General features: G+C 36.6%; 1 protein-coding gene across 1 annotated transcript in view; it reads left to right on the top strand.

Annotated features, from left to right (window-relative positions):
* GALNT13 (polypeptide N-acetylgalactosaminyltransferase 13) overlaps positions 1–18,572 on the top strand; it is a 572,168-nt gene that overhangs the window by 931 nt on the left and 552,665 nt on the right. The gene's annotated exons all lie outside the window — the stretch shown is intronic.

Here is an 18,572-nt window from a genome sequence, read left to right as displayed (position 1 = left end):
GTTGCTAAGTCATGTTTGACTCTTTACAACCCCACGAACTGCAGCATGCCAGGCTTCCCTGTCCTTCACTATCTCCCTGAGTTTGCTCAAACTCATGTTCATTGAGTCAGTGAAGCCATCCAACCATCTCGTCCTCTGCTGCCCCCTTCTCCTCTTGCCCTAAGTCTTTTGCAGCATCAGGCTCTTTTCCAATGAGTTGGCTCTTCCTATCATGTGGCCAAAGTATTGGAGCCTCAGCTTCAACATCAGTTCTTCCAATGAATAGTCAGGGTTGATTTTCTTTAGGACTGACTCCTTTGATCTCCTTGCTGTCCAAGGGACTCTCAAGAATTTTCTCCAGTACCACAGTTCAAAAGCATCAATTCTTGGACACTCAGCCTTCTTTATGGTCCAACTCTTACATCCGTATATGACTATGAGAAAAACCATAGCTTTGACTCTACAGACCTTTATTGGCAAAGTGATGTCTCTGCTTTTTAATACACTGTCTAGGTTTGTCATAGATTTTCTTCCAAGGAGCAAGCGTCTTTTCATTTCCTGGCTGCAGTCACCGTCTACAGTGATTTTGGAGCCCACAAAAATAAAATCTGCCACTGTTCCAATTTCCCCCCATCTTTTAGCCATGAAGTAATAGGACTGGTTGCCATGATCTTCATTTTTTGAATATTGAGTTTCAAGCCAGCTTTATCACTCTCTTTCACCTTTATCAAGAGGCTTTTTAGTTCCTCTTCACTTTCTGCCATTAAGGTGGTGTCATCTGCATATCTGAGGTTGTTGATATTCTTCCATCTTGATTCCAGCATGTGAGTCATCTGTGCTGGCATATCACATGATGTGAAAATTGTGAAAATGAAATTGTTAGTCATTCAGTCGTGTCTAACTCTTTGCGATCCCATGGACTATAGCCTGCCAGGCTCTTTTGTCCATGGGGTTCTCCAGGCAAAAATAATGGAGTGGATTGCCTTTTCCTTCTTCAGGGGATCTTCCCAATTCAGGGATCAAGTCCAGATCTCCTGCGTTGCAGGCAGATTCTTTACCATCTGAATCATCAGGGAAGTGAGAGTGCTATAAGGAAAAAGTTGCAAGAAGACTGGAGTGTGTTGCCATTTCCTTCTCCAGGGGATCTTCCCAAACTGGTGATTGGACCCACAACTCATGCATTGTCAGGTGGGCTCTTTACCACTGAGCCACCTCGGAAACCCCTTCACATGATGTGCTCTGTATTTAGGTTAAATTGTCAGGGTAAAAATATACAGCCTTGACGTACTCCTTTCCCAGTTTTGAACCACTCCATTGTTCCATGTCCAATTTTAACTATTGCTTCTTGACCTGCATATAGGCTTCTCAGGAGACAGATAAGGTGGTCTGGTTTTCCCATCTCCTTAAGAATTTTCCACAGTTTGTTGTTATGCACATAGTCAAAGCCTTTAGTGTAGTCAGTGAAGCAGAGGTATATAATTTTATTCTCTTGAATTTTTTTCTTAACATTTTTTAACACTTTTTTCTTAAAATCTAGTTTATATTAATTCCTTACTTAGCAAAATTTTTCTTTATAAGCGTAACAAAAGGTAAACTTTGAAGCCTAGTTGATATATTTGTACCTTTTGGAAAAGTGAATCTAATTTACTGACTTGAGGTTTCCATTCATTTAATGAATGTATTCTGCTTCTAATATATAGATATTTTTGAGGTGATTTATTAATCAAAATATTCTAAGAAAGATAATTTCACTGATACTATCTGATTATATGAGTAGGAAAATTCAGAAAAGCATTTCTAAAAATGAATTGTTTGTTGAGTGATTTTGTTGGACATCTTTAGTTTACTTTGCAATAATACTCTGGTCCAGCTGGAGAAATTATGATTATCTTCTTTTCAAAATGAGTCTAACTCTTTCAGTTGAGTTTCTGACTAGCACAAAAAAATTGAGAGAAAGTAATATGAAAGTGACTGAGCCTAGACCCATTTAGATAGTTTATATACATTTTTTATGCTCTTAGATTAGAATTATTCAAAGAGGAAAACTTTATGAATCCATCAGTTTTTGATAAATGAGCATGGGGATTGATTTGCTGATCTTTGGTTAAAATCACAGAATAAATCAGCCTTCTCTGCTTTGTTAGAACTGGCTGAGCTGCTGCTTGGCTGAAAGTGGAAACGTGATTTGATGGATTACATCAGTTTAGTATGATCACTTGGTCATTTGTTGAATGGAGACATCTAGATTGGTCACAGAAAATTTTATGATCTGATTCAGCAAAACTATGACAGCCTTTTCTGGAAGTACCTAAAGAGCAGTTTTGCTGATTTAAGTTCTTAATGTTCAGTTTCAAATCTCAAAATGTAAAATTTAATGATGCAAGGCAAAAATAGTAATTTTTCCTTGTACTTAAAATGTAAAATTAAACTATATTCTCTTTACTTTTAATACTTCTTTAATGTTATACATTAATATTTGTCTTGAAAATGTGAAAATTAGGCTTTATAGTTTTAATTTCATCTTCTATTGTTACTCATTATGTCAGAATATTACTTTATTTAGGAACTCATACTATGTATTTAAAATATTTTATTTACATGTAGATGATATTGTACAAAGTGCACTTGGCTGAAATATTCAGGTTCTAGATATGTTAAAAACAGGATTTTTTGACCAAAAATGTTGATCTTTCTGGATGTTTCTGTCTGCATTATTAAAATAAAGGTTTTGGGCTACATAGTTTCTAAGATGTCTTCTAGTTCTAAATTTTAAACCACTTGTAAATACCCAACATTAGCAAACACTCTGAATTAATTTTTTTAGATATGTTCATTCATTTACCAAATCAGTAATTATTTAAGTGCTTCTAAAGTTAACATGTTGTATATCTTAAACTTACATAAAGCTGTGTGTCAATTATATCTCAATTATAAAAAAGAAGAACATAGTCTGGTAATGGGCAAAAAAAAAGAAGCAATCTCGAGTATCAGCACCTCAGACTTCATAGGGGGCATAACAAGATAGATTGCCCCATGGTTAAAAACCCAGCTTTATTGACTAACCTGGTCCTCAAGTCCTCCCCTGTGAATTATTAATAGCTCTGTGACTTTTAGCAAATTCCTTAACAAAATCTTGGTGTTCCATTTAAGAGGAGAACCTTAAAGTTAATAAATCTTACTTCACAGAGCTGCCTTGAGAATTAAACATGATGATGTGATAAGCCTCTCAGTGGAGTGGTAGCTCATGCTGACCCTTTATCAGTGTCTGCTAAACATTGTGAAGTAATGAAAGGTCTGAGTGAGACTTCACCAGACTCTGCTGTCCAGGCTGAGTCAGGTCCATAGCATGGGGCAGTTATTCTGGGTATAGCGCCCCCCAAAGGAAATAACTTTTCAGAAAAAATTATGGACTATGCCCTAAGACCTGGAGATACAAGGGAAACAAGGTCTCTGTTGTCATGCAGCTTATTTGCTGTTGTTGTTGTTCCGTCACTAAGTCATGTCTGACTCTTTGTGACCTCATGGATTGTAGCATGCCAGACTCCTCTGTCCTCCCCTATCCCCCAGAGTTTGCTCAAATTTATGTCCATTGAGTCAGTGATGCTATCTAACCATCTCATCCTCTGCTGCCCTCATCTTCTTTTGCCTTCAGTTTTTCCCAGCATCAGAGTCTTTTCCAACGAGTTGGCTCTTTGCATCAGGTGGCCAAAGTATTAGAGCTTCAGCATCAGTCCTTCCAATGAGTATTCAGAGTTGATTTCCTTTAGGATCGACTGGTTTGATATCCTTGCCCTCCATGGACCCTCAAGAGTCTTCTGCAGCACATAGTTAATACTAAAAATTTATTTCTCTCTCTGTCTCTTTCAGTTAAAATGTAATTTAGAAATGATTACAAAGCACAGAGAGTACTGGGATGAGGAAGAATAATGCTCTGAGTAGAGCATCTAGGGTATTAGAAATGAATCTCGGATACTAGCTAAAACTTCTTAAGAGACTGTGGCACTTAAACTGAAGTCTAAAAGATAAAAGTAGGAAGTAAATAGTTAAAGAAGAAAGCACTAATTTTTATGGAATTATAAAGATAATGGAACACCCAAGATCCTTCTTAAGGGAAAAAATACAGAGATCTTACAAAATTTGAGTGATCAAGAATGTAGTATTTGCACAAAGGGGAGCCCAAGTGCCCAGAGGAACAGAATAGAGCCCCTAGAAGTACACTCACATGTTTGGAACATGACAGAGGAAGCACTGCAAATCAGTAGGGGAGAGAAGAGCTCTTCAATAAATACAGTGAAAATCATGGTAATATGCATGGAAAATAGATGAAACTAGATGCTTAACTCATATCATAAACCAAGATATGCTTTGGAAGTATTAGTGTCACAAGAAAACTTTACTTTTAGCAGAAAATAAAATAAGCATTTTTAGGACTCTGAATTAAGGAACAATTCTGAAATACTATACAACATCATTGACCATAAAAGATACTATTGATAAATTAGACTATATTAAAATTCAGGAAGTTGGTTTACTTGCATATACTTTAAAGAAAGTAAAAAGAGAGATTACAAACTGTAGAAGATGTTCAAAGAACATGTAGCTGAAAGATTATTGTCAAAGATATATAAATAACTCTTATTAATAGTAAGGAAAGACCACATAGTCCAACAGGAAAAAATGGGCAGGAAATAAGCATAAATACACATTTCTAGGAAAAAAACACATATAACAAAAAAGAAAGTTATGGTAAAATACTGAACATTGACTGTGAGATGAAAATGCAGACCAAGACTACAATGATATATTTATATACATTCAATTGGCAAAAATTAAAAAGGCTGCCAATACCAATTGTTAGAGGTGATGTATTTTCACATTTTTTAACAGTAACTTTAGATAATGGTTTGACATTGCTGCCAATATCTAAAAATTCATGAATGAACCAGAATCCATAGTCATATACTTATAAAAATATTTCCACATAAGCAAATATTTCACAGTGCTACTGTTCATAAAAATAAAAGTTGAAAATAATCCATAGGCCAATTAACGCAAAATCTGATGAATGAATAGATGTATGGAATGTAAGAGAATAATATATTTTAGTCAAAGTGAACTATAGAAATTTGCACCAATATGAATTAATCGTGATAATACAATAGTAAATTAAGTATGGAAGTTATATTTTTCAGAGATGATATACAGCATGGTACAGTTTGATAAGTTAAAATCAACTTAGTTTTTCAAATGCATGCTTTAGAACTGTATAGAGATGCATCAAGACTTCATATAAAGCAAGTAAAGCTAACTGTGAACATAAGATCTAGGATATTGATTGTCATGTGTTGGGGCAACAGGTGCATGGGATGGGAGTATTTTGACTGAATGTGGGGCATTACTAGGGTCCTAGGTGTGTTTTGGATGTGGGTTTGATGTGTCTGTAATATAGACAACTAAAGTGAGTGAATAAGAACCATTGAATGGATTTGAAAAAAAGGGAAAGCCACTGAATGAGTTTAGAATACAGCAGACATGTTTCGCTCTGTGTTGTGGAAAGTTCCTGTGTGGAATAGATTGGGGAATAGACAACTGTGCAGGGAGCTGGGGTAGGTAGTGGTGGTGGTCTTCATGAGTTCTGTGTGGGAAGTAAGGCCTGCTTAGAGCGCAGTAGTGCCAGTGAGATGTGACAGAAGTGGGTAAAATAAAGAGGTATTTGAGACACAGGATTAAGAGACCTGGGTGCTTGTCAGACTCCGGTGGGTGGAGGAGATGGAAATGTCAAGGACAGATTTCAAGTTTCTTGCAGGACATTATTTGATCCAGTTTCTTGATAGGTGAGATGGAGGAGGAGTTGAAGTAGATACTGAGTCTATTTTGTATGTGTTGAGGTTGAGACATGTGTCAGGCAACTGAATGGAACTGTTCAGTAGGAAGTTGACTACATTAATAAACTCTAAATACCAGACTTAAAAACTATCATTTTTTTTCTAAGATGGATTACATTCTTTTTCTTCCTTATTAAATGGAGTATATGGAATAGAATTGAATCTTTGCTTTTGAGTGAGCACTATCATTTTATATATCACTTATTGAGTGATGCTATAAAAATGATTATTTTGAGGGACTTCCTGGGAGCACAAAGACTTGTTCTAATATTAGATACATGGCCATGAATCCTTTTTCCTATTTTCTAAAGGAGTACCTTCGGGTGACATAAGTTCTTGTTAGGGGAGTATAACTCTTTTATGCCACTCTGGGGCCACCTAGAGCTAAGGTGCACTGAAGGATATTTCTGACTCGTAACTGGTGTGGAATACTAAGTGATGCTGCTTCAGAGTTGGAAGAGTTAGAATAGCTATTTGAGAGAGTAGATATTTAAAAGACCAATGTTGCTGCAGTGTACCTATAAACGCTTTGGGGAAATTTGAGGTTACATGGACAGTGTGCATGATCTCTGTCCTCTAAGAGCCTGTGTCCTTAGGCAAGTTAATTTGTCTCTCTGTGCCTCAGTCACCATGTATAAAATGAAATGAATATGATGAATCATGGTTTTCAGTCATGAAAACGTGTTCTTCAGTTGTATCTGACTCTTTGTGATCCCATGGAGCCTGCCAGGCTCCTCTGCCCATGGGATTCTCCAGGCAAGAATACTGGAGTGGGTTGCCATTTCCTTCTCCAGAGAATCTTCCCGACCCAGACACTGAACCCAGGTCTCCTGCTTTGCAGGCAGATTCTTTACTGTCTGAGCCACCAGGGAAGCCCTGGTTTACATGCTAATTTCCAAATGAAAGATTATGTTTCTAGCTATTTTTTCTCAATAAAAGTACGGAAAATGAACTATTTTGTTCATTCCATGGAAAATGTATTTTCTGCTAGAAGTGGTGATGTGGAAGTGACATGGGGAGAGAGCTGCTTAGCAACCCCAGGAGAGCCTTCTCATCAACAGAGGACAAAGGGATATAAAATTATGATATTCAAGAAAGGAAGGAACCTCCCATTCTTTACCTGATCCTGAATATTGAACATATTACACATATTTAGGAAATGAAATAAAACTTACCTTCAAAAAACGAGAGATGAAAGAATATTTAAGAAAGAGTCATTGCTGGTATATAAACAAAGATAAGTACATTAGCCAACAGTAATAAAAATAAACTATGATTATTCTAAATTTTGTATACATGTTAGCTTAATCATCACACAAAAAAATGTGATGACATTTTTCTTCTTTTACATATAAATACACTGAAGCAGAGTGAGCGTATGAGGAAATAATTTCCATGTTTTTCTTTTACTCATGTGCGCAGTATTTCTAACACCAGACATGTTGACTTTTCCCCAAACAATTCTCTGCAACACGAACTTGGTGTTCTATAAGTCTGACACTGTCTACCTGGACTGAGCATCAGACCCCACAAGTGACGGACTCAGTCTCACAAGGCTGCCCCACTTCAGACACCAATTTAAGATCCCATCTTGTCCTCAGTACTTCTGACAAACCAGCTGTAAACTGGCACATCCATGACCCCTTCTTGAGTCTGATAATTTGCTAGAATGCCTCCCAGAACTTAGGGAAACCCTTATTTACATTCACCAGCTTATTATAAAAGTTATAATAAAGCCAGATGAAGACTTTTGCAGGTGGAGGTCCAGAAAGACACCAAGCGCAGGAGCTTCTGTGCCGTTGGAATTGGGATATGTGAACTTCCTGTCATGCAGATGTGTTGAACATCATAGAAACTCTCTGAACCCCATACTTGTCAGATTTTTATGGAGGTTCCATCATATGGATATGTTCAGTATCAGCTCAGTCTCCAGCCCTTCTCTCCTTCCTGGAGGATGGGAGGTGGAACCGAATATTTCAATCGTCTAATCATGCCTTGGTCTTTCTGATGACAAGCCCCATCTCAGAGCTATCCAGGAGCCCAAACTGAATCATCTCATTTGAACAAAAGATGCTCCTATTACCCAGGAAATTCCAAGGGATCTAGGGGCTCCATATCAGGAATCAGGATCAAAGACCAAACATCAGATGCTTCTAGTGCATAACTTAGGAAATTATAAGGGTTAGAGTAACTCTGAGCCAGGAATTGGTAGCAGAGACCAATAGCAATACCTGTATCTTCTATTGTTTCACGGTGTGGTCAAGAGGACGTGCCAGAATTTTAACAACCAATAGAACAGAATTTGGTTATTGTAGTGTAAGTTCAGTAAAGGACTTTGTTATCACTTAAGGCCAATTTTCATTGGAATTCAAGTGTCATGCTTTCATTCAGATACCAATATGGAGCACAGAGTCTGAAAATTTGAGTTGAGGGTTTTGTCTTCACTCTCAGAGGCATCCTAGACTTGACCAAATCTCTCTGGCTAGTAGTATATATAAATCATGGTCAGGAAAATATTTCCTAGGTACCCTTCTTGTTTCAGGTCACTTATGAAACAATATTGCCATATCTGGCATTTTAAGGTTTTGCAAAGTTACTTTCATGCCCTTGTGTCCCCCAAGACCTCCTTGCTGCTGCTCTGAATTGGGGAATCAAGAAAATTAATGGAATTGTTGACTGCAATCTTAATTCCATCCCTCCATGTTTCCCTTTAGCCCTGCCTGGGAGACTTCCTGGTCTCTTCTCATAAACCTGGAGATACAGGTAGCCCTGCAGGATCTTAGTTGTTGGACCAGGAATGGAACCCTGGCCCTGGCAATGAAAGCACCAAATTCTAATCACTGGACCACCAGGGAATTCCCTCTTTTTTTCTTTCTAAGTGGTCTCTTCATAACACTAACATCTTGCCTTGTACTCATTTATTAAATAGAAAATGCTTGTTGACCTTGTTTGATTCATCTTTAGTGCTTTAAGGGAGAATTCTCTGTGTAGGTGTGAGAGGAAACTGAAAAGTAGTGAATTAAAGTGTTAAAACTAACATCACTTTTTCCTTGTTTTTTAAAAGCATGGCTTCACCTTTAATGGGGAGGGTAGAAGAGCATAAGTGATTACAATGTATTGGAATTGTCCTGAATAAATATTGATGACTACTGGGACTTTCAGGTGATAATATTTATAGTCATACAAAAGGTAGGAGATACAGGTTCAGTCACTTGGAATAGAACATATATATGTCCCAGGTAATTTTCAATTGAGTTTATAAATAGTATTCAAAAATTAATAGACTTCATAAAAATTTGACCTTTGATATTTACTTTTGCCTTACATGGTTTTGTTCACAATTCACTCTGATCCCTTCTCTAATCCAGACAGACATATCAGTGTCAGGAAGAAAAATACATTGTAATAATGAACAATTGTGAGGTTTGCTGTGGCAGCTACTTTGTATATACTGTTTCAGTTAGTTCTCACAGGTGCATTGAGTGTAGATATGATTGTTACTCTCTTTTATGTATAAAAAAGACTGAGATATGAAAGGGTTAATTAATTTCCCCAAGGTCACAAAACTGACAAGTGGAAAGAAAGGGCTCTCAGGCTGGTTTGTCAGACTTTTGAGCTCAGACTTTAAACCACAATGTTATGCTGTGTCCCTTACTCAAGTGCCTAGACATCTTTAACGAAAAATACTCATATCATTTACATACTATTTATGAAGTACTTACAAATATTGGAATATTTCTGGAGGACAAAGAAGGAGGTGGCCACTGACCTTGGGTAATAATATGTCTTATTTAATTATAACTTAGGAGAATAGTACTCTGGCAAACTTACCTGTCTGAAAGGTAGGCTTTCAGACTTCAGCAATTTTGCATTTGTTGAGTTGTTACAGTGTACTGATTAACTTAGATTGCAATTTTCCTTAGCAGTTTCCTTTGGAGCCAATCCTCTTAAGTCTTACAAAGAATGATTAAAAGGTGTGAACAGTAGTGAAGCACTATTTTTTCTCAAAATTTTAACAAGAATGATTGAGATAATTTTTCATCCATTTATTTGTTAAAAGTACTGGTGTAGATACTATGAAATATACAAAGCTTAATCAAATAGAACATCTGTCTTGAAGAATCACACAGTCTACTGGAGACATGGCATAACTACATTACAAAAATAAAATGGTAACTGCTATAAGAGAGATAACAAGTAAATTGCTATGAGAGGCCCCAAAGTATATTAATTATGCAGACATGTGCAAATTGGGAGGGAGTGGCTATCAGGGAAAGAAATTATCAGGAGAAGGCTATTGGCTTCCTCAAAATGGGGATATAAGAAATCAGTGCATTGGGGAAGAATCAGACATAAAGAGGATTTACAGATTTTAGATTGAAAGTTAAGATAAAGAGAGATTTTAAAGGACTTTAAGTGCTAGGGAAATGAATTTTAATTCTCTTCTCTAGGAAAAGAGAAACTGTTGAAGGTTTCTGGAGAAGGAAAGATGTGTTTAGCATCAGATGGAGTTCAGAAGGAGAATGCAGTGTTGTTTAGTACATGTGGAAGATAACAATAAGATGTTTTTGGCCACTAAAGTTTTATTCATTAATTAAAACCATTTAAATTAGATGGCAATTAAAACCAACTGAATATTAAGTCATTTAAATTCTTTATTCTGAAAATTAATTGGTGAAAACAAGAAAGTTTTCTGTTTTGTAAAGTCAAGTTTAAAAACAGTTTGAAGAAGTAAATTCTCATATCTTTGCTTATTAGTATGAAATAAGATGAGCCAATTCACTCAACACACAATTTGAAGGCTTGATTTGTATCAGAGCTGTAGATAGAAAGGTAAGAATCACTCTTATTTTAGAATGAAATGTCAGCATATAAATACTGTGCTATCAGGAGGAGATAAAATATACAAAATAAAGAGAAATACATCAGTAAGACAATACTTGTCTTTTGAGGGCAAGCTCTAATTTTCAATTTCATAAAGATTAGAGTTGATTGAATAGAAAATGAAGGACAAAGCTTATTACCAAATATCCCATCAATAAAATGGAAATGGACACATTTTTATCTCTACACATTGGAAATCATGGGCACTAAAGGGCTGTGTTGAGGCAGAGACAGCTGCACATTGTATATGCTCAATTAATAACTGTTGAACAAATAAAACAATTAATGCATGATCAGTGTGGCAGATTTCTGTTTTCATAATAGACTATCCAGTATAGGAAGGTGATTAAGAATCTTGAAACAACTGTATTATCATGGCAAACATTTTTATGTTTTTACTCTTTCCACACATAGTGCAAACTTTTTCTTTTATTTTTCATTGTCTCATAAAATTTGATCTCACACACTAACAAAGTAATGCTCAAAATACTCCAAGTCAGGCTTCAACAGTATGTGAACCGTGAACTTTTAGATGTTTAAGCTGGATTTACAAAAGGCAGAGGAACCAGAGATCAGATTGACAACATTTGTTAGATCATCAAAAAAGCAAGAGAGTTCCAGAAAGACATCTTCTTCTGCTTTATTGACTATGCCAAAGCCTTTGACTGTGTTCAGTTTAGTTCAGTCACTCAGTTGTGTCCAACTCTTTGCGACCCCATGAACCACAGCACGCCAGGCCTCCCTGTCCATCACCAACTCCCAGAGTTTAGACAAACCCATGTCCATTGAGTCGGTGATGCCATCTAACCATCTCATCTTCCATCGTCCCTTTCTCCTCCTGCCTTCAATCTTTCCCAACATCAGGGTCTTTTCACATGAGTCAGCTCTTCACATTAGGTGGCCAAAATATTGGAGTTTTAGCTTCAACATCAGTCTTTCCAATGAAAACCCAGGACTGATTTCCTTTAAGGTGGACTTGATGGATTTCCTTAAAGTCCAAGGGACTCTCAAGAGTTTTCTCCAACACCACTGTTCAAAGCATCAATTCTGCACTCAGCTTTCTTTATAGTCCAACTCTCACATCCATAATGACTACTGGAAAAACCATAGTCTTGACTAGATGGACCTTTGTTGACAAAGTAATGTCTCTGCTTTTTAATATGCTGTCTGGGTTAGTCATAACTTTCCTTCCAAGGAGTAAGCATCTTTTAATTTCATGGCTGCATTCACCATCTGCAGTGATTTTGGAGCCCAAAACATAAAAGTCAGCAGCCACTGTTTCCACTGTTTCCCCATCTATTTCCCATGAAGTGATGGGACCAGATGCCATGATCTTAGTTTTCTGAATGTTGAGCTTCAGGCCAACTTTTTCACTCTCTTCTTTCACTTTCATAAAGAGGCTCTTTAGTTCTTTTTCACTTTCTGCCATAAGGGTGGTGTCATCTGTATATCTAAGGTTATTGATATTTCTCCCGGGAGTCTTGGTTCCAGCTTGTGCTTCTTCCAGCCCAGTGTTTCTCATGATGTACTCACTCTGCATAGAAGTTAAATAAGCAGGGTGACAATACACAGCCTTGACATACTCCTTTTCCTATTTGGAACCAGTCTGTTGTTCCATGTTCAGTTCTAACTGTTGCTTCCTGACATGCATATAGGTTTCTCAAGAGGCAGGTCAAGTGGTCTGGTATTCCCATCTCTTTCAGAATTTTCCACAGTTTATTGTGATCCACACAGTCAAAGGCTTCGGCATAGTCAATAAAGCAGAAATAGATGTTTTTCTGGAACTCTCTGGCTTTTTCTATGACCCAGTGAATGTTGGCAATTTGATCTCTGGTTCCTCTGCCTTGTCTAAAACCAGTTTGAACATCTGGAAGTTCATGGTTCATGTATTGCTGAAGCCTGGCTTGGAGAATTTTAAGCATTACTTTACTAGCATGTGAGATGAGTGCAATTGTGTGGTAGTTTGAGCATTCTTTGGCATTGCCTTTCTTTGGGATTGGAATGAAAACTGACCTTTTCCAGTTTTGTGGCCACTGCTGAGTTCTCACAATTTGCTGCCATATTGAGTGCAACACTTTCACAGCATCATCTTTCAGGATTTGAAATAGCTCAACTGGAATTCCATCACCTCCGCTAGCTTTGTTCGTAGTGATTCTTCCTAAGACCCACTTGATTTCACATTCCACTATGTCTGGCTCTAGGTGAGTGATCACACTATCATGATTATCTGGGTTGTGAAGATCTTTTTTGTATTGTTCTTCTGTGTATTCTTGCCACCTCTTCTTAATATCTTCTCCTGTTATGTCCATACCATTTCTGTCCTTTATTGAGCCCATCTTTGCATGAAATGTTGTTTGACTATGTGGATCACCACAAACTGTGGATAATTCTTCAAGTGACGGGAATACCAGAACACCTGACCTACCTCCTGAGAAATCTATATGCAGGTCAAGAAGCAACAGTTAGAACTGGACATGGAACAACAGGCTGCTTCCAAACTGGGAAATGAGTACATCAAGGCTGTATATTGTCACCCTACTTATTTAACTTATATGCATGGTACATCATGAGAAATTTTGGGCTGGATGAAGCACAAGCTAGAATCAAGATTGCCAGGAGAAATGTAAGATATGCATATAATACCATGCTTATGGCAGAAAGCAAAGAAGAACTAAAGAGTCTCTTGATGAAAGTGAAAGAGAAGAATGAAAAGTTGGCTTAAAACTCAACATTCAGAAAACTAACATCATGGAATCTGGTCCCATCACTTCATGGTAAATAGGTGGGGAAACAATGGAAACAGTGACAGACTTTCTTTTCTTGGGCCAAAAATCACTGTAGGTGGTGACTACAGCCATGAAATTAAAAGATGCTTGCTCTTTGGAAGGAAAGTTATGACCAACCTAGACAGCATATTAAAAAGCAGAGACGTTATTTTGCCAACAAAGGTCCATCTAGTCAAAGCTATGGTTTTTCCAGTAGTCATGCATGGATGTGAAAGTTGGACTTTACAGAAAGCTGAGCACCAAAGATTTAATGCTTTTGAACTGTGGTGTTGGAGAAGACTCTTGAGAGTCCCTTGGATTACAAGGAGATCCAATCTAAAGGAAATTAGTCCTGAATATTCATTGGAGGACTGCTGCTGAAGCTGTAACTCCAATATTTTGGCCACCTGATGTGAAGAGCTGACTCATTTGAAAAGACCGTGATGCTGGGAAAGATTTAAGGTGGGAAGAGAAAAGCCCAACGGAGGATGAGATTGTTGGATGGCATCACCGACTCAGTGGACATGAGTTTGAGGAACTCTGGGAGTTGGTGATGGACAGGGAATCCTGGGCTGCTGCAGTCCATGAGGTTGTAGAGTTGGATATGACTGAGCAATTGAACTGAAAATTTGATTTACAATTCAAATTGGCAAATACGTAACCAAATGACTCTTTTTTTCCTTCTGGATCTCTCTTACATTGCACTGTTACACACTGTCTCTGCAATGCACGACATGTTAGGACACTGCCTGTTGACATGTAGTAGTGCTGTCATTGAAGAGTGCTCTTATGGAGCAGACAGATCATTAGGATATGAACCAATACATGGAGGACCCAAAGGAACATTTATGAAGTTAGACTGAAGAATATTGAAAAAGATGCAGGTGTGTGGTAGATTTTGTTCATCTATGAAGAAGATAGGGAAGATGAAAATGATGGAAAATTAATAAAAGAAAGTCATGTTGAACAGTTTTAAAAGTGAAAGAATCCAAAAAAAAAAAAAAAAAAAAAGAAAGAAAGAAAATTACCAAGAAAAAGTGATGAAGTTGTAGAAGAGGATCCATGGTTAATCAGTAAGTTCAGTTCAGTTCAGTTGCTCAGTCATGTCCGACTCTTTGCAACCCCATGAATTGCAGCACACCAGGCCTCCCTGTCCATCACCATCTCCTGGAGTTCACTCACACTCACGTCCATCGAGTCGGTGATGCCATCCAGCCATCTTATCCTCTGTCATCCCCTTCTCCTCCTGCCCCCAATCCCTCCCAGCATCAGAGTCTCTTCCAATGAGTCAACTCTTTGCATGAGGTGGCCAAAGTACTGGAGTTTCAGCTTTAGCATCATTCCTTCCAAAGAACACCCAGGGCTGATCTACTTCAGAATGGACTGGTTGGATCTCCTTGCAGTGCAAGGGACTCTCAAGAGTCTTCTCCAATGCCACAGTTCAAAAGCATCAATTCTTTGGTGCTCAGCTTTCTTCACAGTCCAACTCTTGCATCTATATATGACCACTGGAAAAACCGTAGCCTTGACTAAACTACTTTGTTGGCAAAGTAATGTCTCTGCTTTTGAATATGCTATCTAGATTGGTGATAACTTTCCTTCCAAGGAATAAGCGTCTTTTAATTTCATGGCTGCAATCACCATGTGCAGTGATTTTGGAGCCCAAAAATATAAAGTCTGACACTGTTTCTACTGTTTCCCCATCTATTTCCCATGAAGTGATGGGACCAGATGTCATGATCTTAGTTTTCTGAATGTTGAGCTTTAAGCCAACTTTTTCACTCTCCTCTTTCACTTTCATCAAGAGGCTTTTTAGTTCCTCTTCACTTTTTGCCATAAGGGTGGTGTCATCTGCATATCTGAGGTTATTGATATTTCTCCCAGCAATCTTGATTCCAGTCAGTACGTTAGGCTCTATATAAATATATCTTTGGGAATGACTGAGGATATTGGATAATTTAATGAATGTCATTTCTCAATAAATTTTGTTGAGTTGTAACATTAATGCTCCTTTTAACTGTGCAATTTGATGAGTTTGACAAAAGAATCTCAGGGTTCAACCTCACAAGGATGATCCCCTCTAAACTATCCTGTATACCCCAGGGGAGTCCAATCCCTCTAATCTAGCCCCAGACAACCACTGATAGATTTTTTGTGACTGTTGGTTAGTTTTGCCTATTCCAGAAAATCTGATGGATGACTATGAGTTCTTGCATTTCTGGTTAGCTTTGCTCAGCATATGGGTACTGAGATTAATCCATGCTCTTGACTGTATCAGAGGTTTTATTGCTGAGCAATATTATGTTGTATGTATTTACTACAATATATCTTTCCACCTGCTGATGGATATTTTCATTCTTTCCAGGATGGTTGTGAGTACCGTTGCTACATTTGTACATAAGTCTTTGTTTACACATGTGGACATATATTTTTACAACTCTTGGGCAAACAGCAAGAAGTGGTAGTGCTCAGTCGTATGCTAAGTGTGTTTTAATTTTGCAAGATCCTACCAGTCTGTTTTGCCAAATTGCTGGACTATTTGCTATTCCTATCAGTAACATAGGATAGATTTAGTTACTCACATCCTGGCCCACACTTCCTAGTCAGTGTAATTTTAGCCATTTTCATAAGTTTGTAATGATTTCTGATGATGGTTTTAATTTGCATGTCATGGTAACCAATGATACTGAGTATTTTTTCATAGTATTTTTTTTTTTTTCGCCATCCTTTTATAAAATATTAGTCATATTCTTTTGGCTATTTTGTAATTGGTTTGTATGGCTTGCTTTTTATTCATTTATTTGTATAAACATAAGTTTTAAATTCTATTCTGGGAAATATCACAGAATTAAAATTGCTGGGTTGGATGGTAAGTATATTTTTAACAAGAGACTACTAAACCATCTTCATAAGTAATTGACCCATTTTTTGCTTGCACTAACAATGTATTATAGTTCCAGTTGCTACTTTTATTTTTAGCACTTTCTATTTTCAGTTTTTTAATGTGACATATTGTTTAATAGATGCGGCAAATTGCTTATCAAAGATATTTACACATACATATGCATGGGCTTCCCAGGTGGCTCAGTGGTAAACAATCTGCCTGCTAGTGCAGGAGATGCAGGAGACATGGGTTTGATCCCTGGATGGAGAAGATCCCCAAAAGGAGGAAATGGCAACCCTCTCCAATATTCTTGCCTGGAAAATCCCATGGACAGAGGACCCTGATGGACTACAGTCCAGGGGTTGCAAATAATTGGCTGCAACTGAGCACACACATGTGTCCTGGAAAGAAATTAAGTATTAATTCCCCCCTCCAAGATTGATATGGCTTTATATTTGTTTAGTTAGTATAGTATTATCCAATTATTTATTTTTAATTTTATTGGAATATAGTTGCTTTACAATTTTAAATGGTATCCTTCAAAGAGCAGAGATTTTTTATTTTGATGAAATCCAGTGTATCTTTTCCTCTTTTATTGTTCTTTTGGTATCCTACTTAAGAAATCTCTGCCTATGCCAAGGCCACTCTATATTTTCTCTAGAAGATTTATGGTTGCAGTTTATAAGATTTGAGTTAATTTCTGTGTATGAGGTGAGGAAAGTCAAGGTTACATTTTCCAAAATAAAAATCCTGCCATTTCAGAAACATTTGTTCCTTGAAGGTAAAAAAGGAGAGGGTTTTAGAAATAAGAATAATGCTTTCATATAATATTTCTTCGTATGAATCTATAAGGTTTTCTATTGCTTACATGTATGATTTAGTTATAAATATTTGAGTTTACTTTCTAAAATTCATTGAATATTATATTGAATTGGTGTAAAATTTGTTATGTAGCTTGAAAAATATCCAAATGTTACTAAGCAAATCTTCAGATATTTTAACTTAAAAGGAAAATGAAAATCTAATTTACAACGTTAACATGAAAAACTTTTTTTCTGATAATAATAAATACCTATTGTAGTAAAATATAAAATACAAATAAAAATAAAGAAGAAAAATAACTTGAGATGCCATCCAGAAATTTCAGTATAATTTTTTAAAACTACTTAATAATGTTATGAACATTTTTAGGAAGTTATTTTTAAACATGTTGCTGATTATATGCGTAGGCAAGATTCTTATTTATGGAATTTAGTTTTTAAAGGTGTACATATTTTTAAAGGCTCTTGATAGACATTTCTGTTGACTTTCTGGAAAGCTCATTAGTCCTTATATTTCATGACTAATATATGAGGATACTTATCTTACCATGTTATTTATAATTTTATTTAAAACACATTTGCTAATTAGAGTACTTTCTAATCACACATTTTAAAGCATTTTTTATGTTTTATTATTCTTACATTAAAATTTTACTATTAAATACAGAGCATAAATATATACTGGCTTCATGTTCAGAGTTTTGAATGTAAAGATAAATGGATGATGGCTTAAAGGATATGATATACTAAACATTGTATAATATATTAAACAATTACAGAATTTGGGTGTTGGGAAAATTCTAAGTGTATCACATTTATTGGTACCAGTAAACTATGTAGGGACAGGAAGATAAATATGAAACTTTTGGCTGTAATTTAGGGGAAAAACCTTCAGGACTGAACTGAGAGGTACTTGTCTTCACAAATTCTTCGAGGTTTTCGGTTGTTAATTTTTTTCACATTAAATTATTTGATCTATTTGTAGTTTATTTTTTGTAATAATGAAGATGTTTATTTACAGTAATTACTTGTGACACATCTTTCCTGTCATTGCTGATTTATAATATTAAAATTGCCGGTCCAGGTTCGATGCAGGATACAGGATGCTTGGGGCTGGTGCACTGGGATAACCCATAAGGATGGTATAGGGAGGGAGGTGGGAGGGGGGTTCAGGATTGGGAACACGTGTACACCCGTGGCAGATTCATGTTGATATATGGCAAAACCAATAGAATATTGTAAAGTAATGAGCCTCCAATTAAAATAAATTAAAATTTTAAAAAATTGTTGTTTTTGTTGCTCAGTTGTGTCTGTCCAACTGTTTGTACCTCCATGGACTGTAGCAAGCCAGGTT

Source organism: Budorcas taxicolor, chromosome 2, assembly GCF_023091745.1.
Source record: "Budorcas taxicolor isolate Tak-1 chromosome 2, Takin1.1, whole genome shotgun sequence".
Classification (NCBI taxonomy): Eukaryota; Metazoa; Chordata; class Mammalia; order Artiodactyla; family Bovidae; genus Budorcas; species Budorcas taxicolor.
Note: the sequence above shows the minus strand (reverse complement) of the source record. Positions and strands in the feature narration are given on the sequence as shown.